The sequence below is a fragment of the Eubalaena glacialis genome, chromosome 3, assembly GCF_028564815.1.
Source record: "Eubalaena glacialis isolate mEubGla1 chromosome 3, mEubGla1.1.hap2.+ XY, whole genome shotgun sequence".
Taxonomy (NCBI): domain Eukaryota; kingdom Metazoa; phylum Chordata; class Mammalia; order Artiodactyla; family Balaenidae; genus Eubalaena; species Eubalaena glacialis.
In genome coordinates this window covers 126,607,173-126,632,311 of record NC_083718.1, presented here as the reverse complement: position 1 = coordinate 126,632,311, position 25,139 = coordinate 126,607,173, and the positions used below count along the sequence as shown (strand labels likewise).

General features: G+C 38.0%; 1 long non-coding RNA gene across 1 annotated transcript in view; it reads left to right on the top strand.

The window, feature by feature from the left end:
• Positions 1–524: 524 nt before the first annotated feature.
• The window catches only part of LOC133088461 (uncharacterized), a 62,040-nt gene continuing 37,425 nt past the window's right edge, over positions 525–25,139 (top strand). The window contains exon 1 of the long non-coding RNA XR_009700520.1: positions 525–573. This is a non-coding gene — a long non-coding RNA (uncharacterized LOC133088461). The remainder of the gene's footprint in view (positions 574–25,139) is intronic.

The following is a 25,139-nucleotide window of genomic DNA, read 5'->3' as shown; positions in this document are numbered from 1 at the left end:
CGCTGAAGCCGTGGCTCGCACCCATCTCTGGAGCTCATTTAGGCAGTTCTCTGAATCCCCTCTACTCGTGCACGCCAAAACAATGGTCTCTTGCCTCTTAGGCAGGTCCAGACCTTTTCCTGGACTCCCTCCCAGCTAGCTGTGATGCACTAGCCCTTTCAGGCTGTGTTCACACAGCCACCCCCAGTCCTCTCCCTGGGATCCGACAGAAGCCCGAGCCTCAGCTCCCAGCCCCCGCCCGCCCCGGCGGGTGAGCAGACAAGCCTCTCGGGCTGGTGAGTGCTGCTTGGCACTGATCCTCTGTGCGGGAATCTCTCCGCTTTGCCCTCTGCACCCCTGTTGCTGCTCTGTCCTCCGTGGCTCCACAACTTATCCCCCGTCCACCCCGTGTCCCCCTCCAGTGAAGGGGCTTCCGAGTGTGTGGAAACTTTTCCTCCTTCACAGCTCCCTCCCAGAGGTGCAGGTCCCATCCCTATTCTTTTGCCTGTGTTTTTACTTTGTTCTTTTGCCCTACCCAGGTACGTGGGGAGTTTCTTGCCTTTTGGGAAGTCTGAGGTCTTCTGCCAGCATTCGGTAGGTGTTCTTTAGGAGCTGTTCCACATGTAGATGTAGTTTTGATATATTTGTGGGGAGGAACGTGATCTCCACGTCTTACTCCTCCGCTGTCTTGAAGGCACCCCCCACACAACATATTATTGAGCAACCAATGGGTTGATGGAGAAATCAAAAGGGAAATCCAAAAGTATCTTGAGAGCAACAAAAATGAAAATCTAACACACTAAAACTTACAGGATGTAGCAAAAGCTGAGGGAAGTTCATAGTGTTAAATGCTTACATTAAAAAAGAAGAAAGATCTCAAATAAACAATCTAGCTTTACACTCGAGGAACTAGAAAAGAAAAAGACACTAAGCCCAAAGTTAGCAAAGGAAGGATATAATAAAGATTAGAGCAGAAATATATGATATAGTATTTAAAAGCCAAGATCTGGCCATGGCATGACCTTGCCCACCAGCAGGCTGTCGTCAACTCCAGTGTTCTTCTCCTGCATGGATGGATGCCCTCCTGGCCCACTTAGACTCTGACACTACATGTCAGGTTCCCTGGCATGGGCTCCAATAACCCATGCCAGGCTGTGCTTCCCCATAATCTCCTTCACATGGATGCCCTCTGAACATTGCTCAATCTTTGACTCCCCACACTGGGCCAACCCCCGGTATAGATACTTTCCTCATGCAATCTCCACATTGTTGGCCTCCTTAATCTGTTCAGATAATGATACCGTACAGTAGTCTGCTTCTCTGGGTAGATGCCTCTTTTACCTTGGCTAGATTCATCCTGCTCAGGTTCCCCATGACTACCTCCTAATTTCAGCATAAATAACTATATTTTTAAACCCCTACTAATGGTTTTAGAACAGAATTAGTCAGGAAAGGAAGGAAAGGGAAAGGGAAAGGGACAATTGTTCTCACTAGAATTTATCCCTAGTCCCAGCTTCTGCTTCCGGTGCAGACCAGCCTTACTCCATGTTGCCTGCTCGCTGAATCATGCATCTTGCTCGTTCATCATCATGTCTTACTAATTCCTACTTGTGGTTTGCTTGGCCCCTGTCTGTGCTCACTGAACATCACCTTGGCTTAAACTCTTCCAGTGCTGTAACCCCATCTCATCACCAATGTGCTAGATAGCAGTTCAGGGTCAGGTCCCTTCTGATTCAACATGCTTCTGCAGCAATCACACTGTTCTCAGGAGGAAAAGATTGGATGAGTGACACCAAACCAAGAATCATCTCTGAAGGGTGGTTGTTGAAACCATAGGTGTGGAGGAGGTTGAGAGTGAAGAAAAAGACAACTAGATATACCTTGGGAAGAGTGTTTATGTGTTTATGTTTAGGGAACAGGAGGAGGAAGGAAAAAGGGAGTTAGAGAAGGGATAACTTGAGCTAATCTACAGCCTGGAGAAAATGGAAGTAATTGCTCTAAGTAACTAATTTCTTAAGGAGAATTTGACTCAATGCTGTGTCCTTAAAAAATTTAAATTGGAAGATTAATGGTGTTATTATAGACCTGGAGTAAACTAAGAAATATGACATTATATAATGACTTGTTATGGTAAGAATGACTCAGTGGTTTGAGTCAAGCCAAGTGATTCATCTATACAGCCTATAAGACCATCTGACAACCATTTGGCCTGGCTTTGGAGTTCAGGGTCAGTTAAAGGGAGACTTGCCTTTTCTGTTTTAGTTAACTTTTGGGTGGATCGTTTGATAATAATAGTCTTGTGAATGCATTACAAAAAGCCTTGTGGGAGAGAGCCTTTGGAAAGCATAGAGCTGTCTCTTGGATTGCTTGGCTGAGTTTATTTGCTGAAAGAAACAAACCTTTGCCTAGGCAAGGTCACCTTTGCCTAGGTGACCTTGCTCAGATTGGGAAATTCTCTGGAAACATGAGTAGCATGTATGCTCATTTTATTTACCACTATATCCTCAGCAGCTAACACAGTGCCTGGCATATTGCAGATTTTTGATAGGTATTTGTAAAATGAATGAATGAAAGGAGATTGTTCTTCACGTCTTTGAGAAGTCATCATATGATGGTGAGAGAAACCATTACTGAAGTTTTTTTGAGATAACTTTGGAAAGATGGTCACGGCTTAAAAATTTTCCAAGACAATCCTCAAGGAACATTAATATGTAACATATTAAAGATTTGATCTGCAACAATGACTTTATTTACTGTGCATTCCGTTCATAGAAATAGATACTATTTTTTATTGTGCTTATAATTTAAACCTCTCCTAGAAGGTCAAACAGTAAATCACCAAAGAAACAAGTAACTGCATAAAATACAATATTTGGAAGTCCTTTTTAGAAGCAAATAGATGCAAGTGGATGTACACCATCCAGAAAGACAATTGTGCTGATTGGCTCTCCCATGACCCTGTGCCCTGCCCACCCCCCCAACATAGTAAAATTTTAAATAACTATGGTAATAAAACTGCAGCCATTTATAAGAAAATTATTGCAGTGATTAAGTAGTTCAGTAATAACATGTCTTCCAGATGGATTAATGAAAATTATTGTGAGATGGTCTTTCCATCACCAATTTCTTTTCACCCCTATGTTACATTAACCAAACTACCTTTTCAGTAGTTTGGGACTTACCTTTTTAAGAAAACAGCATTCAAACAAATCTTTCCCAAATGGGAATAAGGGAACTAACATTTATTTAGCTTATACTCTATTCCTAACAGTAGGCTATTTAATCTTAAAAGATTTATTTTTCTATTAAGTGAAGCACAGATAATAATTAGTGGATATGTTTCATTAAAGGAAATTAGTTGTAAAAAACCCTAATGATTAAGAGCTAGTGCTCAAGAGCAGACAGACCTGGGTTTAAATACTGACTTCTCTCTTTTCTAGATGGGCTTTTGGACAAGTTATCTAATGTTTCTTAAATTTACACATCAATAAACTGGATTTAATAATATTGCTTACTTCATTGAGATGTTTGTAGCATTCAAAGAGATAATGCATATAAAGCACTTAGCTTAATACCTGGCACATAAGTGCTCAATAGAAGGATTTGCTACAGATTTTCTTCAAATGCTCTGCTCCATTTAAATGAATCAACTTACATGCAACTTTCTAGGAATTCATATATTAGATGTCATGCAATGTGTATAGAAGAATTATATTTTTTATTAAGTTTAACCCATGGACATGTGGTTCTCAATGCAAATAGGATGGAGAAGGGGGAACTGCTTGCCAGGGGATGACTTTTGGAAATGTGTATGTTGTTTTTGGTATTCACATACTGTATAAAGATCTCAGGGTGAATGAAGTCTACCTTCCACAAAATAAAGAACAGTGTTATTTAGCATTGCCTTTGTCAAGAGTGTAGAATGATAGCCAGTTTCATAAATGGCAGCAATGCTCTCTTCCACTTAGGCATTTAGAGTGAAATATTGATAAGATTTGGGATACAGTATATGTTCTTATGAAATTACTATTTTTAATCATCATAACAATTTGGAATGATGTCTGATGAAATCAGTGGTTGACCAGAAGATTAATAATTTGTTGATTTTCCAATAGAGGAAAAAACATTTCCAAGATTCTTACATGTAAGGTTCATTTTTTCCATTCATAATTTATTCAACAAACTTTTATAGAGTGTCTGTTATATTTATTCTGCTTTGTTTAGTTAACATCTAATCCAATGACTGGTGCATATTGGGTGCGTAACAAAGGTAGTCTGAATGATGGACTGAGGAATGAGTGGGAGGTAAATAATATGCCTTGTAGGAGCTTATACACCAGTGGGTCAGATAGACGGTTTGGAGAACAGAAAAAAAGGTCTCTTTGAGAACGTCTTTTATGTCTTTTGTTTTTGCTTTAAACTTTACTATGTAATATGAAGCAGGGTAAATATGCAAATTCTAGAATATTATACACAGAGATAGTATTAATAGGCCTGGAACAAAGCCCTGAAATCTACATTATTAGCAAGTATCCCAGGTAATTTTTATGCATGTAGCAGGCTTTGAGATAATATCTTAGTCCTTGTATTAGATCCAGAGAAAAGTATCAAAATTATTTTCAAATTACTTTCATATTTCCTTTTCATTGCTGCTACCAACAATAAGAACAACAAAACAAACCAAAACAAAACACCCTTAGATTGCCCCAGGGAAGGGAGAGAGGGGAGAAATAATACAAGGGATTTTGTTGGCATGTGGAAGTATTTCTGAATCCAGGAGAATATGCTCCTAATCTCCTCAGTTGGATCCCCTTGGGGATGAGCATGGTGACATAGGGGCAAGCCTCATATTGAGCCATTTCTGCAACCTTTTCTGTATTATTTTCTCCATCTTTCTAGGGGGAGAAATTGTTGGTCATATCAGTTTTTACGGAACTGATGACAAGGGGCACAAAAGGCACTGAAGGCTTATCTTAACCTTTTCCTGACTTTCTGTTTCTCTACCTGTGGTTAACATTAAGAACAACTGGACCCTTAATGGCTATAGATGCTGCAAAGCAATCCACATAAGATGCGATGTTCACATAAACAACTTCTGCAAAAGGAAAGATACATGCTTACACAAAGGGACAGGCTCAACCATTTGAGGAACTGATAGCGAAAAAAGACTTTGACTCTTTCCTATCACTTGGTATCACTTTACACAGTCTAAGCGTAACAATGTTTTTTAGTTTTCAGAGTGCAAAAGCTTGAGCACACCACTTGGAAAGAGGATGAAATCCAAAATTTCAGTTTATCCAGGGACCCAGTTTTATTTGAATATTTTGGGGGAGACACTGAGTATTGCTTTTTAACATTTTGATTGTGACAGAGGGATTGTAGTGACTGAGTAGAGCTGGCCTTGGTGAATCCTAGTTTACAGTGGAGTCAACCATGAGTGCTAGAGCATTCACCCTACAGTATCTAATCTTTTGGAGATTAGGCTTCATATACCCTCAGTGTTCTGTTGGATAAAGACTAGGGAGTTTTGGCTGGAGGGGCAGTGCTGCTGGGCACCACTTTCTGGGCAGAGCAGAAACATGAAAGTAGATAAACCTCTCAAGTGGAACATACAAGGCTATTCGGGGTGGTGGTGGCAGTTGAGTCTGTCCAGCAGATTATGAGCCAAGGAAGACTGCTGCTGAAGCCAGTAGTAAAGTTGGGACCAGGAGCACAATGGCAGAGATTGGATCCTTGCTTCAGATGCTACCATGAGCATTGGATGAGAACCAGTGGGAAAAGATATTCCCTCAGTATTACACTTTGTTGTAAGACCCTGTGCAGTATCATGCATTATCCCAAGGTATTAGAGCCCTTTCTATAAGCTTTTTCAGTTCAAATTCCTAGCCACTTCCTAGGGGACAAGGCAGTCCTGGAATGCTGGGCTGGGACTGGTTTTAGAAACTACCACACCATGGACCTGGAACCATTGTTTTCTTTGCCTCTTTCAGCATTAGCTTTCTAAAGGATGAGGTGGATTTTCTCTCTTTTATTGTTTACTTTTATTTTTATCCATGTAAAATTCACATAGCATAAATCTCAGCATTTTAATATTTTAAAGTGTACAATTCAGTGGCACTTAGTACAGTGATATTAGTATATTCATAATGCTGTGCAGCAATTACCACTATCTAGTTCCAGAACATTTTCCTCACTCCAAAAGAACACTGTAAACCCATTAAGCAGTCATTCCATTTTCCCCCTTCCCCCATTGTCTTCCCCCAATCTGCTTTCGGTTTCTATAGATTTATGTATTCTGGGTATTTCATGTAAATGGAATAATATAATATGTGGCCTTTTGTGTCTGACTTCTCTCACTTAGCATAGCGTTTTCAAGATTCATCCATATGGCATATATCAGTAATTCATGCCTTTTAATGATCAAATAGTACGCCTTAGTATGAATATACCACATTTAAAAATTCCATTCATCAGTTGATTGACATTTGGGTTGTTGCCACTTTTGGTTATTGTGAATAGTGCTGCTGTGAACATTTGTGTACAAATTTTTGCCTGAATACCTGTTTTCAGTTCTTTTGGGTATAGGCCTAGGAGTAGAATTGCTGGATCATATGGTAATTCTATGTTTAATATTTTTGAGAACAACAAATTGTTTTCTGGAGTGGCTGCACTATTTTGCATTCCCACCAGTGATGTATGAGTGTTCCAAATTTTCCACATCCTCACTCAAACTTATTTTCCATTTTTAAAAATAATATTCATTCTAGTGTCTAAAGTGGTATCTCATTGAAGTTTTGATTTGCATTCACCTAATGACTAATGATGTTGAGCATCTTTTCATGTACTTCTTGTCTATTTGTATATCTTATTTGGAGAAATGTCTACTCAAGTCCTTTGTCCAATTTTTAATTGAGTTGTGTGCCTTTTGTTGATGAGTTGTGATAATTCTTTATATATCTAGTTACTAGATCCTTATCAGCTATATTATTTGTAAATATTTCCTCCTAGTCTATGGATTGTCATTTTACTTTCTTGATAGTATCCTTTGATGAAGAAAATTTTTTAATTTTGTTGAAGTCCAATTTATCTATTTTTTTTTCTTTTTGCATGTGCTTTTGGTATAATATCTAAGGAACCATTGAAAAATTCAAGGCAATGAAGTTTGACTCTAATGTTTTCTTCTAAGAGTTTTATACTTTTAACTCTTACGTTTGGCTCTTTGATCCATTTTGAGTGAACTTCTGTGTATGGTGTGAGGTAAGGACCTAACTTCATTCTTTTGCATGTGGATATACAGTTGTCCCAGCACTATTTTTTTATTTTTTATTTATTTTAATTTTAATTTTAATTTTATTTTATTTTTTTAACATCTTTATTAGAGTATAATTGCTTTACAATGGTGTGTTAGTTTCTGCTTTATAACAAAGTGAATCAGTTATACATATACATATATCCCCATATCTCTTCCCACTTACATCTCCCTCCCTCCCACCCTCCCTATCCCACCCCTCTAGGTGGTCACAAAGCACCGAGCTGATCTCCCTGTGCTATGCGCCTGCTTCCCACTAGATATCTATTTTACATTTGGTAGTGTATATATGTCCATGCCACTCTGTCACTTCGTCCCAGCTGACCCTTCCCCCTCCCGGTGTCCTAAAGTCCATTCTCTATGTCTGCGTCTTTATTCCTGTCCTGACCCTAGGTTCTTCATGACCCTTTTTTTTTTTTTTTTTTAGATTCCATATATATGTGTTAGCATACGGTATTTGTTTTTCTCTTTCTGACTTACTTCACTCTGTATGACAGACTCTAGGTCCATCCACCTCACTACAAATAACTCAATTTCATTTCTTTTTATGGCGGAGTAATATTCCATTGTGTATATGTGCCACATCTTCTTTATCCACTCATCTGTCGATGGACGCTTAGGTTGCTTCCATGTCCTGGCTATTGTAAATAGAACTGCAATGAACATTGTGGTACATGGCTCTTTTTGAATTATGGTTTTCTCTGGGTATATGCCCAGTAGTGGGATTGCTGGGTCATATGGTAGTCCTATTTTTAGTTTTTGAAGGAACCTCCATACTGTTCTCCATAGTGGCTGTAACAATTTACATTCCCACCAACAGTGCAAGAGCATTCCCTTTTCTCCACACCCTCTTCAGCATTTATTGTTTGTAGATTTTCTGATGATGGCCATTCTGACCGGTGTGAGATGATATCTCATTGTAGTTTTGATTTGCATTTCTCTAATAATTAATGATGTTGAAAGTTCTTTCATGTGTTCATTGGCAATCTGTATATCTTCTTTGGAAAAATGTCTATTTAGGTCTTCTGCCCATTTTTGGATTGGGTTGTTTGTTTTTTTGATATTGAGCTGCATGAGCTGCTTGTAAATCTTGGAGATTAATCCTTTGTCAGTTGCTTCATTTGCAAATATTTTCTCCCATTCTGAGGGTTGTCTTTTTGTCTTGTTTATGGTTTCCTTTGCCGTGCCAAAGCTTCTAAGTTTCAATAGGTCCCATTTGTTTATTTCTGTTTTTATTTCCATTTCTCTAGGAGGTGGGTCAAAAAGGATCTTGCTGTGATTTATGTCATAGAGTGTTCTGCCTATGTTTTCCCCTAAGAGTTTGATAGTGTCTGACCTTACATTTAGGTCTTTAATCCATTTTGAGTTTATTTTTCTGTATGGTGTTAGGGAGTGTCCTAATTTCATTCTTTTACATGTAGCTGTCCAGTTTTCCCAGCATCACTTATTGAAGAGGCTGTCTTTTCTCTATTGTATATTCTTGCCTCCTTTATCAAAGATAAGGTGACCATATGTGGGTGGGTTTATCTCTGGACTTTCTATCCTGTTCCATTGATCTATATTTCTGTTTTTGTGCCAGGACCATACTGTCTTGATTACTGTAGCTTTGTAGTATAGTCTGAAGTCAAGGAGTCTGATTCCTCCAGCTTTGTTTTTCTTTCTCAAGATTGCTTTGGCTATTCGGGGCCTTTTGTGTTTCCATACAAATTGTGAAATTTTTTGTTCTAGTTCTGTGAAAAATGCCATTGGTAATTTGATAGGGATTGCATTGAATCTGTAGATTGCTTTGGATAGTATAGTCATTTTCACAGTGTTGATTCTTCTAATCCAGGAACATGGTATATCTCTCCATCTATTTGTATCACATTTAATTTCTTTCATCAGTGTCTTATAATTTTCTGCATACAGGTGTTTTGTCTCCTTAGGTAGGTTTTTTTTTTTTTTTAAATTATTTATTTATTTATTTATTTATGGCTGTGTTGGGTCTTCGTTTCTGTGCGAGGGCTTTCTCTAGTTGCGACAAGTGGGGGCCACTCTTCATCGCCGTGCTCAGGCCTCTCACTATCGTGGCCTCTCTTGTTGCGGAGCACAGGCTCCAGACGCGCAGGCTCAGTAGTTGTGGCTCATGGGCCCAGTTGCTCCGCGGCATGTGGGATCTTCCCAGACCAGGGATCGAACCCATGTCCCCTGCATTAGCAGGCGGATTCTCAACCCCTGCACCACCAGGGAAGCCCCCTTAGATAGGTTTATTCCTAGGTATTTTATTCTTTTTGTTGCAATGGTAAATGTCAGTGTTTTCTTAATTTCACTTTCAGATTTTTCATCATTAGTGTATAGGAATGCAAGAGATTTCTGTGCATTAATTTTGTATCCTGCTACTTTACCAAATTCATTGATTAGCTGTAGTAGTTTTTGGTAGCATCTTTAGGATTCTCTATGTATAGTATCATGTCATCTGCAAACAGTGACAGCTTCACTTCCTCTTTTCTGATTTGGATTCCTTTTATTTTTTTTCTTCTCTGATTGCTGTGGCTAAGACTTCCAAAACTATGTTGAATAATAGTGGTGAGAGTGGGCAACCTTGTCTTGTTCCTGATCTTAGTGGAAATGGTTTCAGTTTTTCACCATTGAGGATGATGTTGGCTGTGGGTTTGTCATATACGGCCTTTATTATGTTGAGGTAAGTTTCCTCTATGCCTACTTTCTGGAGGGTTTTTATCATAAATGGCTGCTGAATTTTGTCGAAAGGTTTCTCTGCATCTATTGAGATGATTATATGGTTTTTCTCCTTCAATTTGTTAATATGGTGTATCACATTGATTGATTTGCGTATATTGGAGAATCCTTGCATTTCTGGGATAAACCCCACTTTATCATGGTGTATGATCCGTTTAATGTGCTGTTAGATTCTGTTTGCTAGTATTTTGTTGAGGATTTTTGCATCTAAGTTCATCAGTGTTATTGGCCTGTAGTTTTCTTTCTTTGTGACATCTTTGTCTGGTTTTGGTATCAGGGTGATGGTGGCTTCGTAGAATGAGTTTGGGAGTGTTCCTCCCTCTGCTATATTTTGGATGAGTTTGAGAAGGGAAGGTATTAGCTCTTCTCTAAATGTTTGATAGAATTTGCCTGTGAAGCCATCTGGTCCTCAGCTTTTATTTGTTGGAAGATTTTTAATCACAGTTTCAATTTCAGTGCTTGTGATTGGTCTGTTCATATTTTCTATTTCTTCCTGCTTCAGTCTTGGAAGGTTGTGCATTTCTAAGAATTTGTCCATTTCTTCCAGGTTGTCCATTTTATTGCCATATAATTGCTTGTTATTTTTTATTTTTAAAAATTATTTTATTTTATTTTATATTGGAGTATCATTGGTTAACTTTGTGCTAGTTTCAGGTGTACAGCAAAGTGGTTCAGTTATACATATACATGTATCTTTTCTTTTTCAAATTCTTTTCCCATTTAGCTTATTGTAGAATATTGAGCAGAGTTCCCTGTGCTATACAGTAGGTCCTTGCTGTTTATCTATTTTAAATATAACAGTGTGTATGTGTCACTCTCAAACTCCCAATCTATACCTACCCCTCTCCCTTCCCCCTGGTAACCATAAGTTTGTTCTCTAAGCCTGTGAGTCTATTTCTGTTTTGTAAATAAGTTCATTTGTATCATTTTCTTTAAGATTTTGCATATAAATGATATCATATGATATTTGTCCTTCTCTGTCTGACCTACTTTACTCAGTATGATGATCTCCAGGTCCAACCATTTTGTTGTAAATGACATTATTTAATTCTTTTTAACGGCTGAGTAATATTCCATTGTATATATGTATCATACTTTCTTTATACATTCGTCTATTTATGGACATTTAGTTTACTTCTATGTCTTGGCTATTGTTAACAGTGCTGCGATGAACACTGGGGAGTATGTATCCTTTTGAACCTTGTTTTTCTCTGGATATATGCCCAGGAGTGGGATTGCTGGATCATATGATAATTCTATTTTTGGTTTTCTGAGGAACCTCCATACTGTTTTCCACAGTGGCTGCACCAATTTACATTCACACCAACAGTGTAGGAGGGTTCCCTTTTCTCCACACCCTCTCCAGCATTTATTGTTTGTAGAATTATTGATGATGGCCATTCTTACTGGTGTGAGGTCATATCTCATTGTAGTTTTGATTTGCATTTCTCTAATAATTAGTGATGTTGAGCATCTTTTCATGTGCCTCTTGGCCATCTGTATATCTTCTTTGGAGAAATGTCTATTTAGGTCTTCTACCCATTTTTTGATTGGGTTGTTTGCTTTTTTGATATTGAGACAAATGAGCTGTTTGTAAATTTAGGAGATGAATCCTTTGTCAGTCACATCGTTTGCAAATATTTTCTCCCTTTCTGTGGGTTGTCATTTCATTTTGTTTACAGTTTCCTCTGCTGCCAGCACTATTTATTGAAGAGACTCTTCTTTCCCTGTTCCGTGGTCTTGGCACCCTTGTGGCAAACCAATTGACTATAGATGTATGGGTGTATTTCTGTATTCTCAATTATGTTTCATTGATCTATATGTCTATACTTATGCCAATATGCTAGCTGCTTTAATTAGTGTAGATTTGTAGTAAGTTTTAAAATTGGGAAGTGTGAGTCTTTCAACCTTGTTCTTTTTCAAGATTGTTTTGGTTATTTGTGGTCCTTTACTATTCCATATAAATTTTAGAATCAGCTTTTTCATTTCTGCAAAAACACTATTGGGATTTGGTTGGCTTGCATCGAATCTGTAGGTCACTTTGGGAAATAGTGTTATCATAAAAATATTGTCTTTGAATCCATGAACACACATGCCTTTTCATTTATTTAGGTCTTCTTTAATTTTTTAGCAATGTTGTGTAGTTTTCAGCATGCAAGTCTTGCATCTATGTGCTTAATTTTACTCCTTAGTATTATGTTCTTTTTGATGCTATTGTAAATGGGATTATTTTTTTAATTTCCTTTACAGATTGTTCATTGATGTGAAATATAACTCACTGTCATTGATCTTATATCCTGCAAATTTGGTGAATTAGTTTATTCATTCTAGTTGTTTTTTGTGGATTCTTTGGGATTTTCTATAGATAATATCATGTCATCTGTGACTAGAGATAGTTTTCTTCCTTTCCAATTTGGAAGTCTTTTATATTTTTTCTTGACTCATTTTCCTGGCTAGAATTACTGGTACGATGTTGACTAGAAGTCAACTAGAAGTGGTGAAAGTGGGCATCCTTTCTTATTTCTGATCTTAGGGGGAAAGCTTTCAGTTTTTCAGTATGATATTAGCTGTGGGCTTTTCATAAATCCTTATTATGTCAAGGAAGTTCCCTTCTATAGTCCTAATTTTTGAGCATTTTTATTATGAAAAGGTGTTAGAGTTTGTCAAATGCTTCAATCAAGATAATAATGTATTTTTCCCTTTTATTTTATTTATGTGGTGTATTACACTGATTGATTTTCATATGAGGAAATACCTTTGCATTTTTGGGATAAATCCCAGGTGGTCATGGTGATTAATCCTTTTATTATACTGCTGTATTTGATTTGTTACTTTTTAGTTGAGGATTTTTGCATCCATATTCATCAGGGATCTCGGTCTATAGTTTTCTTTTCTTGTGATGTCTTTGTCTGGCTTTGGTATCAGGATAATGCTGGACTCATAGAATAAATTAGTAAGTATTCCTACCTCTTCTATATTTTGGAAGAGTTTGAGAAGAATTGATGTTAATCGTTCTTCAAATGTTTGGTAGAATTCACTAGTGAAGGCATCTGGTCCTGGGCTTTTCTTTGTTGATAGATTTTGGTTACTGATTCAATCTAGTGGCCTTTCATATCAGCTTGAAGGGCTACCATTAGCATTTCTCATAGGGAAGTTCTATTGTTAATGAACTTCCTCAGTTTTTGTTTATCTGGGAATGTTTTAATTTCTCCTTTATTTTTAAAGGATAATTTTGCTGTATATAGAATTCTTAAGTGACAGTTCGGTTTGTTTGTTTTTGTAACTTTTGCACTTAAAAATGTCATCCTATATTCTTCTGGCCTCCTTTGTTCCTAGAAGAAATTGGTTGTTAATCTTACTGAGAATTCCTTGTATGTGATGAACCCCTTCTCTCTGGCTGTTTTCAAGATTCTCTTTTTATCTTTTTCTTTGGCAGTTTGATTATAATGTGTCTGGGTGTGAATCTCTTTGAATTTACACTGTGTGGAATTCATTGACCTTTTTGGATGTGCAGATTCATGTCTTTCATCAAATTTGGGACTTTTCAACCATTGTTTCTTCAAGTATTGTTTTTTCCCCTTTCTCTCCCTCTTCTCCTTCTGGGGCTACCATTATGTATATGTTGGTATGCTTGACGATGTCTTACATGTCTCTTAGACTCTGTTTATTTTTCTTCATTCATTTTTCTTTCTGCTTCTCAGACTAGATAATCTCAACTGTGCTCTCTCCAGGTTTGCTGATTCTTTTGCCTGCTCAAATTTGCTGTTAACCCCTTTAGTGACTATTTCATTTCAGTTATTGTACTTTTCAGATCAGAATTTCTTTTTGATTCCTTTTTATAATTTCTATCTTTTTATTGATGTTCTCTATTTGGTGAGACATTGTTCACTTGAGTATATCTTTTTACATTTAAGACAGTTGATTTAAAATCTTTGCCTGCTAAGTTCAATCTCTGGGCTTCCTCAGGGACAGTTTCTGTTAACTTATTTTTCCCTGTGAGTGAGACATACTTTTTCTTTTCTTTGCATGTCTTGCAACTTTTTGTTGGCAAAGGAGCATATTAATATCATAATGTGGCAACTCTGGAAATAAAATTCACCCCCTCTGCTGTGTGCTCCCTGTTGTGGTTGTTGATGTTTGTTTGTTTAGTGAGTTTTCTAAACAATTTTTATAAAGTCTGTATTCTTTGTTGTGTGTGGCCATTGAAGTTTCTGTTTCATCAGCTAGTGATTTGACAGAGAATTCTTAAAATACTGCAATTTATCAGCTTCTTTCTTCACTAAGTATTCCCTTAGTTGTTGTAAGTTTTTGATTAGTTTCCAGAGATCCAAATAAGGTAGTAATACTTTTTGGAGGGATGGAATTTTGGATTTTCCTACTCTGCCATTTTTGTTGGCAATACCTGTTCCTTCTTTTCTTTTTAATCAGGAAAAGGTGTCCCCCCCCCCCCCATATTAGTCTGAATAATGGCCACCAAAGATTGTAAGGGAAAAAGTGTCTTTGCAGATGTAATTAAATTAAGAATTTTGACAAAGGAAATAGTCTTGGATTATCCAGGATTATATCACATGTATCCTTATAAGAGGAAAATAGAGGGAGATTTTAAGACACACCTTGAGGGACTTCCCTGGTGGTCTAGTGGTTAAGACTCTGTGCTTCCACTGCAGGGGGCCTGGGTTTGATCCCTGGTTAGGGAACTAAGATCCCACATGTCACATGGCATGGCCAAAAAAAAAAGATACACCTAGAAAAGAAGGCAATCTGACCACAGCAGCAGTGATGGGACTGTTGTAACCACAAGGAAAGGAATGCCAGCAGCCCTAGAACCTGGAAGATGGAAAAACAGATTTTCCCCTAGATCCTTTGGAGGGAGTGCTGCTCTGCTAACACCTTGTTTTTGGCTCAGTGAAACTGATTTCAAACTTCTGGCCTCCAAAACTGTGAGAAAATAAATTTCTGTTGTTTTAAGTCACCAAGTTTGTGGTAATTTTTTACAGCAGCTCTTGAAAACAAATACCCCTTCCCCCAGATTACTGAGCTATTCCTCTATGCCCACTTTCCAAAGGATGCTGTCTTTAGTGATCCCAAGGCGATTTTTTTGACCTATATATAATTTTACTTCACACACACATACACACACACACACACACACACACACTGTAGCTATAACTGGCACTTCCCTTGCTAAAGAAGAGAAAAAGAAATATAAATTTAATCTTTGGCTTGGCATCCTTCCCATAGGGCTTCCCATTACATAACCTATATATTTTCCAAAAACTAGAGGAAGATGTAATATAATTATTTAGTATTTAGTCTCATTTAAAAGAAGCCCAGTTCAAGTCAAGGGTTTCTATTTCATTCAGACAGTATGTAAAAGTATAATTATAATTCAGTGTGATAACTAGAGGAATCCAAAAACCTGTGGAGTCACAGAGAAGGAGTCACTTAGTGAAACTAGAAATGACCTCTCAAAGATCCCCATTTGAGGCAAGTCTAAAAGGATGCCAGGAGTTTGCCAGGCAGAGAATGCCTGAATATGAAACACTATGTGCAGAGGCAACAAATCATGAGAGGGTGTGACGTGTTTGAAGGATATAATGGAAAGTTTTATTTGGCTGGAGGGTAGGAGGTAGGGAAAAATGGATGAAATACTGCTGGAAAAGTAGGTTGCCATCAAACTGAGGAAGTCTTGTATGCTGTGATAAAGGATTTAATGATTATTCTGTAGGAAACTGGCAGCAAATAGAAGTTTCAAAGCAAAGAAGGAAGATTTTGGAGGTGATATGGGCAATGGACTGGATCAGAAAATTAGAGGTAAGAGAAAGAACAGCTTGAAGTAAAACATTGGTAATGGGGGTCAACTTGGGGATTAAACTTGAGAAACAGTGCTGCATAGAATTGACAGTGACTAATTGGATTTGGGGTAGAGATAAAACAGAGGATGACATTGAGGAAGAAGTTGATAATACTGTATGTTGGCTAGTGTGTTACTATGGTCTTAGGCCCCCCCCACCCCCCAATTCATATGTTGGAATCCTAATGCTTAATGTGATGGTGTTAGGAGGTGGGGCCTCTGGAAGGTGATTAGGTCATGAAAGGTAGAGCCCTTATGAACGAGATTAGTACCCTTACAAAAGAGATCCCATAGAGCTCTCTTGACCCTTCTACCATGTAGTTATACAACAAAAAGCCTGGAACATGGAAGAAGGCCCTCACCTAATCATGCTGGCACGCTGATCTCAGACTTTCAGCCTCTAGAGCTTCCAACCTTCCTGAGAAGTAAATTTCTGTTTTTATAAGAAATACAGTCTGTGGTATATTATTGTAGCAGCCCAAACAGATTAAGACAAATGCATAACTTAAATACCAATTGTTAGTGTCTTTCGACTTACTTGGAAGGTGAGGGTTGAGCACGAATTTTTTTTTTTTTTTTTAATCAACATAACTGGAACTTGAAAATCCAGAGCATGAAAATCAAAGTAACTACTATTACTGACTGATCTAGTGCCAGAGAGTGATAGATAAATGCTTGCTGTCAAGACTCACTTATTCTTATCATTCACAATCTCAAATAATTATGTACTTGTATGTGGGCCAAGAGCTGTGAAATGGATTGGGGAGCCAAGGCCAAAACGTTCAGTTGAAGGACAACTGGTCATGTATGTATTTGTCAATTAAAAGAAATAATAGTATGTCATTTTAACAGGATGGTTACAAACTCTCAAAAAGTTTTGGAGACTATTTTTACAACACTGGCCATAGGAGGAGAAATATATCATAGTTGCTGAGGTTGTTTGAGTTTTCTCTATTATATTTGTTATGTAGGTGGAAAAAAATCTATGAAAATTATCGTATCAGAGTAACTCACATTGGAACATAGTTTTTTTCTTTATAGAATAAAATACATATTATTAATAAAAATATGATCTTATATATTGCTCCTTTTACTACCCAATTTTCAAATCTCATAATTATTTCTAAAAATTCTTTCCCTTTCCATATCTCTGAAGAGATTTAGCAGTGGAGTGCCTGATCATTGTTTTGTGATACTTGATACTATTGACATCCTATTAGTTTTATAAGCTAATCTTCACTATGGAAATCAGATGCCTTGCCATAAATAAGAAAAATTTAATTGAAATTGATAATATATTTGTTAAAAATCCCTGAAGGTATCTTAGTGATTTGTGAAATATGGTCATCCAAAAGTGCTGGCCACTTTTATTCAGTTATGGAGGTACTTATATATATGACTAGATTCTCACTGTATAATTTCCTATTGCTGCTGTAACAAATACTACAAACTTAGTGGCTTAAGCAACACACATCTATTATCTTACAGGTCTGGAGGTCCGAAGTCCAAAATGAGTATTGTATCTAAAAATTAAGATGTCAGCAGGGCTGCATTCCTTCTGGAGGTTTTAGGGAGAATCCATTTTCTTGCCATTTCCATCTTCTAGAAGTTGCCCACATTCTTGGGCTCAAAGGCCCATTCCTCCGTCTTCAAAACTAGCTGATCAAGTCCTTCTCATGATGTCATCTCTCTGGTTCTGACTCTTCTGCTTCATTCTTCCTTGTTTAAGGGCCCTTGTGACTACACTGGGCCTACCCAGATAATCCAGCATAATCTTTCCATGTCAAGGTCAGTTGATTAGCAATTTAATTTTCTCTGCAACCTTAATTCCCTCTTGCCATGTAACATAACATATTCACAGCTTCTGGGGATTAAGATATATACATCTTTGGGAGCCATTATTGTGCCGACCACATCCACCAAAATAGTTTTTAATGTAAATTTGGAATGAAATTACGCAAATGTAAACAGACATATGTGTATGCTACTGCTCAAATCCATATTCTGTTTAAGAAGATCATTGGCTAGCTAATTTAAAAAACAGTCACTAAATTCTGGTATTAAAGTGTGAAAATAATGGGAGAAAACCAAACAGGGAGAAAAGGTTTTGAAGCTAGTCATGTAGAGTTTTATAGTTTTGACACCCATATTACAAGTGTTTGTGTCTGTTTACTTGACTCCACTAGAGCTTCTGTGGGGCAGGGTCTACATCTTACTTCCTTTTCTAACATGTTACATAATGAATGAATTTTATTTATTATTACTTATTTTTTCCATTTAAAATATTGATAATTGTTATAATGACATTAAAATGTGTCTCTTTATCTCCCAAGATGTAATATACTTTTGGGCCTTGTTAGATAATCAACAGGGTGCTAAGTGCTAAGGAATAAGGTAGAGGGTGGGCAGAAAACAAAATGCTTAGTAACAATCCCAGACTTTAAGGAGTTCATGATTGAGTGGGAGATGTAGATGCATAAAGATGTTTAAAACCTGCACGAGGAACACTATGTGAGGATGTGAAGAGGGAACACAAGTGGCCAACTCTTCCTGGGGCACTCAGGGAAGGCTTTGCAGGGGGACTGACAAGTGACCTAGGTCTTCATGGAGAAGAGAGTTGGCCAGGCAGAGAATGGGGTCAATGACATTCCAAGCAGATGGAAAATCAAAGGCAAAGGAAGGCAGGTGGGAAAGAATGGGAAACTATGTTGCATGTAGTATTTGAATAGAAACAAAGGATGTCTCAACAATGAAAATACAATTTATTGTTTATTAAATGTCAGCAAATTAAAAAAGAAGTCTTATTTAGACTGCTACCAGACGCACTAAAAATTTTATGTAAATTAATAAAAGGAAAATACCCAAATAATACAAATACAACAGACAGATATGACAGAACAATGGTGGTATAGAACGATCACTTCATTTTGGCACTAACCAGCTCTGTGACCTCGGGCAAGTTAATTACTTAGTAAAATGAAAGGGCTGGAATAGATGTATTTTAAGATTTTTTTTCTAGGCTAACATTCTGTGAAGCAAAACAAACAACTGACTCCAGAGTTTTTCTTTTTGACTGAGAAGTCTGTTAAAGTTAATTAAATCATTTAGACTAGCTCACGTGTGTGGAAGCAAACACAGACGTTTTGTTTATCATTTTCATACGGCCTATTGGTAGCCATCACAGGCATTTTGCCGGGAAATTTCCCCTCAAAATAATGCAGAGAATAAAGAATTGAAACGATATGTTGCAATGACACATCTGTTAGGGTGGTTTTCATGTGTGTGAAAAATCTAATTTATCAAGTCTTCTATCATCTATTCTACTTTCATCCTTTCTTACAGATCAGTGTGCCTTCACGTGGGGAAAGCTCTGTCAAGTATATTTTTATCTTGCTTGGGTTTGCTATTTAACATTTTTTTTTTCCTCGAGAGACCATGAGACAGGTAGAACAAGTGGTTTTTCTGACAGCTGGCAGATCTTCACATGTGCCAAATTTTCTTCTATTTTAGCTCTTAGCTGCTTCTTTTTTTCCTTAGCGCCCCCTGCAGGCTTCTTGACAATTTTTTTTGGCCTTTTACCTTCGTGCCTGTAAACTGGACAGAAATTTTTCACTGAGAACATTGTACAAAGGCTGATGGCCTCGCTACTGCCTATAATAGATGGTTATATCTCAAACAGCCATGGTGATAGCTTGTGGGATATTTTCAGAGGAGTCTCTCATGAAGATCTGTGTCACTTCTACTGGAACACCTAAAATATAATTTCGTGAAGGAAAGCCCAGAAATGTAATTGTTGTTAATAAACAATAGCCTTTCACAGTTATCACTGCAGATCTCATTAGTAATAGAACACGTCTTTACCGCCGCAAATAAACAAGAATACTGAGTTATATGTTTTCCAAATGTAAGTAGGCCCTGTAAATGGACTACTGTCACCAAATGACCTAGACTAATTTAATTACACCCTGATTTTAGGTTTCTTCGAATTAATGAATGATAGCTGTTGAAATGAAATATGTCTTAGACCAATCCAGGCCACACAAATAGACTTTGTTAAACAAATCTTTATTAGCTAGCAGGCATAGTATGCTTCATAGATCCTGTGCTGATAAAGGCTCAGGTTTCTGATCTTTCTGGTGCTTTGATACTACCTTGCAAGAATGGTTCTCTCAAGGCAGACAGGATGACATTTTGGAGGCAGGATTCTGATTCTCTTAGGGTTGTTATTAGTCAACCAAAAATTCTCTAATAACAGGGCCATTTAGAGATCAAGCCATAGGCACCATCCTGAGGGGCTGAAGCTAAAGGTCTCACTAGATTCTTATACTCTACTCTGTTCATTCAAGGTTGATGAATGTTTCTGAAATATTTAGCCAATCCACATATCACGAATTCTTTACATTCACCAAATGAAGATGTATTTCTAACATTCACTCTGCTAACTGACAAGCCACTGATTTCACCAATAAGATCTTATTCTTGACATGAAATATACGAATTAATAAAACATCTGCTGATGATCAGTGAAACTGGTAACAGGAGCACTTGTAACATCTACTTTGGGAGTATGGCCTTAAGGGTATAAAGCTAGCTGGCCTCCTCTGGAGTACAAATTCCTGATTAAAGCACTGAATTGTACCTGGCTTGTAATCAACCCAATAATGCTATATCACATGATACCAATATCACACCATCTATGCTGAAGTCCTTTAAAGAAAATTACAGACAACCACTCAATAGTACCCTGTGTATTAGTTTCCTATTGCTGTTATAACAAATTACCACAAACCTAGTGGCTTGAACAATATAAGTTTATTATCTTACAGTTCTGAAGGTCAGAAGTCCAAAATTATCTTGCTGAGCTAAAACCACGGTGTTGGCAGGGCTGCGTTTTTTCTGGAGGTTGTAGCGGAGAATGTTTCCCTGCCGTTTCCAGCTTCTAGAGGCTACCTTCATTCTTGGCTCTTGGCACTGTTCCTCCATCGTCAAAGCCAGCAATGGCTGGTCCAGTCTTTCCCATGCTGCACTATCCTGGTTCTCTGCTTCCATCATATTTCCTTCTCTGACTCTTCTGCCTCTTTCTTCCCTTATAAGAGCCCTTGCGATTATGGGACCCACCTTGATAACCTAGAATAATTTTCCTGTCTCAAGTTCTTTAACGTATCACATCTGTGAAGTCCCTTTCACAAGTTGTGGGGATTAGGATATGGACATCTTTGAGGAGTCGTTATTCTGCCGGTCACACCCTGTTAATATGCTAAGTAATTTTCTTAAAGATTTTAAATTTAACATCAATCATGGAATCCTATAGTGAGAATAGAAAAGACATGGTCTTTGGACCTGACGGATACTGGTATAAATTCTGGCTCCTTACCTAATAAACTGTAAGACATGGGAAAGGAAAATGGAATAATGAATACCTTGAAGAGTTGTCATGAGGATTAAATAAAAGTAATGGATGAAAAGGGCCTGGCACATAGGACACACTAAATAAATTGTAGCAAAAGGTAGCTGTCATGATAATTAACAGAATTTTAGAGCTGCAAAGAACCCCAGAGATCATTTCAACCTCTTTCAGCAACAGAACTACTTTTTGATAGTGTCAAAAAAAGTCTTATGTAGAGTCTCATGAAAAGCCTTAATCTACAAAAAAGATAAAAGCAATAGATGGATCCCTTAGGTGGAATAAGTTTCCTTCTCCTCTGTGTCCTCATCATCCCTCTCCTCCCTTCCTCTGCATTCTCCTTTTACTCTTCCTTTCCTTCTCCTCTTCCTTTTTTTTTTTTTTTTTTTAAAGATTTGATTGATTGATTGCTATGTTGGGTCTTCGTTTCTGTGCTAGGGCTTTCTCTAGTTGCGGCAAGCGGGGGCCACTCTTCATCGCGGTGCACGGGCCTCTTACTATCGTGGCCTCTCTTGTTGCGGAGCACAGGCTCCAGACGCGCAGGCTCAGTAGTTGTGGCTCACGGGCCTAGTTGCTCCGCGGCATGTGGGATCTTCCCAGACCAGGGCTCGAACCTGTGTCCCCTGCATTAGCAGGCAGATTCTCAATCACTGCGCCACCAGGGAAGCCCCTCCTCCTTCTTTTCTTCTTCTTCTTCTCCTTCTGTCTCTCTTTTTGTTTTTTTGGCTGATAATCCTTTGCTGTTTCAGAACCCTTGTTTCTATAGTCCAAGGATAATAGCTTGAAAACCATGGATCTAGTCTGATTTCTCATTTTGCACTGGAAGGAAAAGAGGCCCGGAGAGGTTAAGTGACTTCCAAGGTTGCACAGCTACTTAATGGAACACGAGGTATCAGAATTTAGTACTCTTGATTCTTAGTCCAATGCTCTCTCTCTATATCATGTTGGAGGTGGGGTAAGTTAGACTGACCAGAAAGCTTTTAGAGAAATGAAGAATTTTAGGATGTTTAGTTAAGACTAAATATTCTAAAATGATGGCAAAAATAAAAGAGGCCTACCTCCTATCACAGAATCTGGTTTTGTATGTTGCAAAAACAGTACGCAGAAGTACAGAATTTGGCACTTCATCAGCACCGCGTAAAAGGAATGTTGTTTGTGAGATGTACTAGATTAGAAACAGCTTCTCTCTGGCATAACAGTGTTAGAAACTTTGTCTGAAGTCTGGGGTTCTCCACAAAAATTTATAGTTTTGAATTTGGGTTCCAGAGAGCCAGGGCTCCCATGTAATTCTCAGAACACACTGGGAGGACAAGGCAAGTGCTAGCAAAGCAGAGTGTGGCTGTCATTAGGGAGACCAGATGTCTTTGTTTTCAATTTCCCTTTCAATTCTGGGGTCAGCGTTCTCTCTCTACCAGGTGCTCTGAGGTATTACAAAAGAGACAGAATTAAATGGCTGCCAAATTATGCTATAAAAACAATTTTAGTCCAGCCCATTCCTGAAACACAGAATTTCTTTCCTTTCAGACTTAAAATTCAACATTCCAATGAAACAGTGTGGCCCTTGTCCAAAATTCATGCAGAACTAATATGTTGCTAGTTTTAAAATCAATGTTACTTAACTCTAAGATACACAATATTTAATTATTTCATGAATGAGCATAAAAGCAAACACTGAACTATATTTCTTCCTGGTCACATTTATTGTGATATCTTGGGGTTATACTTTAGGTATACAAATGAAAGTATGTCTATTATCTGGACAATAAATTTAGTTCATAGTAAAGACTCAGAGCAAAATTGCTTAGTTCAGGTTATTCAAAGGCACAAATATTATAGATGATGGTTGGAAACTTCAGCAGGAAAATTAATGGTTAAGTTAATTTCCTTGCCAAAAGAAATTGTTCATTTCATACCCCCATCCCCCCAAATCATATATCCATAATCTACCCACTTGATTTTTTGTCTACTTTTTATTCTGACTGATTTCATTGTTTGTGTCACTTACTACTGATGAATTGTCTGGGAGAGGTGGCTGGTGAGAAACTTGAGTCTTTTTAATATTTATCAGTTTACAATATTGATTTCTCTTCAGGAGCAGTCAGCTATAGTAATATAATAGCAAAAGGATAGGATTTAGTTTTGTAAGGCTTGGTTAGAGTTCTAGCTTTAATGCTTATTAGCCTTAGTGACCTAACAACTTTAAGAAAGTTTTCTTAACTGCAAGATAATATGTGCCTTGCCGGGTTTTGGGGAGTATTAAGTGATAGTGATGTGAAAGTGTTTTGTGAAGTATTATAGAATGTTAATCTTTGTTTCTCTGATATATGCCAGATACCTCTCTACTGTGCCTTTTTTCCATAGAAAATGAGCAGCTACATGACCTATTACTTTTATCTTGGGATGGTGACAATGTTTCCTATTCCTTGTGTGTGTGTGGCCTGCTTCATGTTTCATGTAGAACTGGCTGTTGCCTCTTTTTTGAAGGTCTGAATTAGTCTTCTGTGGGTAACATTGTATTCTTATTCAATTATTCCAGTGCTACAGAGTTTCTTCACTTCTTTCAACTTGCAGTGAAAATTTCTACTCACCCACAACTTGACTTTGACTTTTGAATCTTGTCTGTCTCCCTGGAATCATTTTCTTTTGGCTTTCTTTCTTGAATGATTTCCTTCATCCTTAGGAAGAACAATTCAAGATGCATATGAAGCAGAAGGGAAAAAGCCATCTCAGTAAAGCTATCAAATGGTTTATTATAGAAATTAAAAACAGCAATTGGTTCAAGATGGTGGAGTAGAAGGATGTGCGCTCACTCCCTCTTGTGAGAGCACCAGAATCACAACTAACTGCTGAACAATCATTGACAGGAAGACACTGGGACTCACCAAAAAGATACCCCACATCCAAAGACAAAGGAGAGGCCGCAATGAGATGGTAGAAGGGGCGCAATCAGAATAAAATTAAATCCCATAACCGCTGGGTGGGTGACTCACAAACTGGAGAACAATTATACCACAGAAGTCCACCCACTGGAGTGAAGGTTCTGAGCCCCATGTCAGGCTTCCAAACCTGGGGGTCTGGCAACAGGAGGAGGAATTCCAGAGAATTAGATTTTGAAGGCTAGCGGGATTTGATTGCAGGACTTCGACAGGACTGGGGGAAACAGAGACTGCACTCTTGGAGGACACACACAAAGTAGTGTGCACATCAGGACCCAGGGGCAAGGAGCAGTGACCCCATAGGAGACTGAACCAGACCTACCTATTAGTGTTGGAGGGTCTCCTGCAGAGGCGGAGGGTGGTTGTGGCTCACCACAGGGACATGGACACTAGCAGCAGAAGTTCTGGGAAGTACTCCTGGCATGAGCCCTCATGGAGTCCGCCATTAGCCTTACCAAAGAGCCTGTAGCCTCCAGTGCTGCGTCGCCTCAGGCCAAACAACCAACAGGGAGGGAACTCAGCCCCATCCATCAGCAGACAAGCAGATTATAGTTTTACTGAGCTCTGCCCACCAGAGCAACAGCCATCTCTACCCACCACCAGTTCACCCCATCAGGAAGCTTGCACAAGCCTCTTATATAGCCTCATCCACCAGAGGGCAGACAGCAGAAGCAAGAAGAACAACAATCTTGCAGCCTGTGGAATGAAAACCACATTCACAGAAAGATAGACAAAATGAAAAGGCAGAAGACTATGTACCAGATGAAGGAAAAATATAAAACCCCAGAAGAATAACTAAATGAAGTGGAGATAGGCAACCTCCCAGAAAATAAATTCAGAACAATGATAGTGAAGATGATCCAGGACCTCAGAAAAAGAATTGAGGCAAAGATTGAGAAGATGCAAGAAATGTTTAACAAA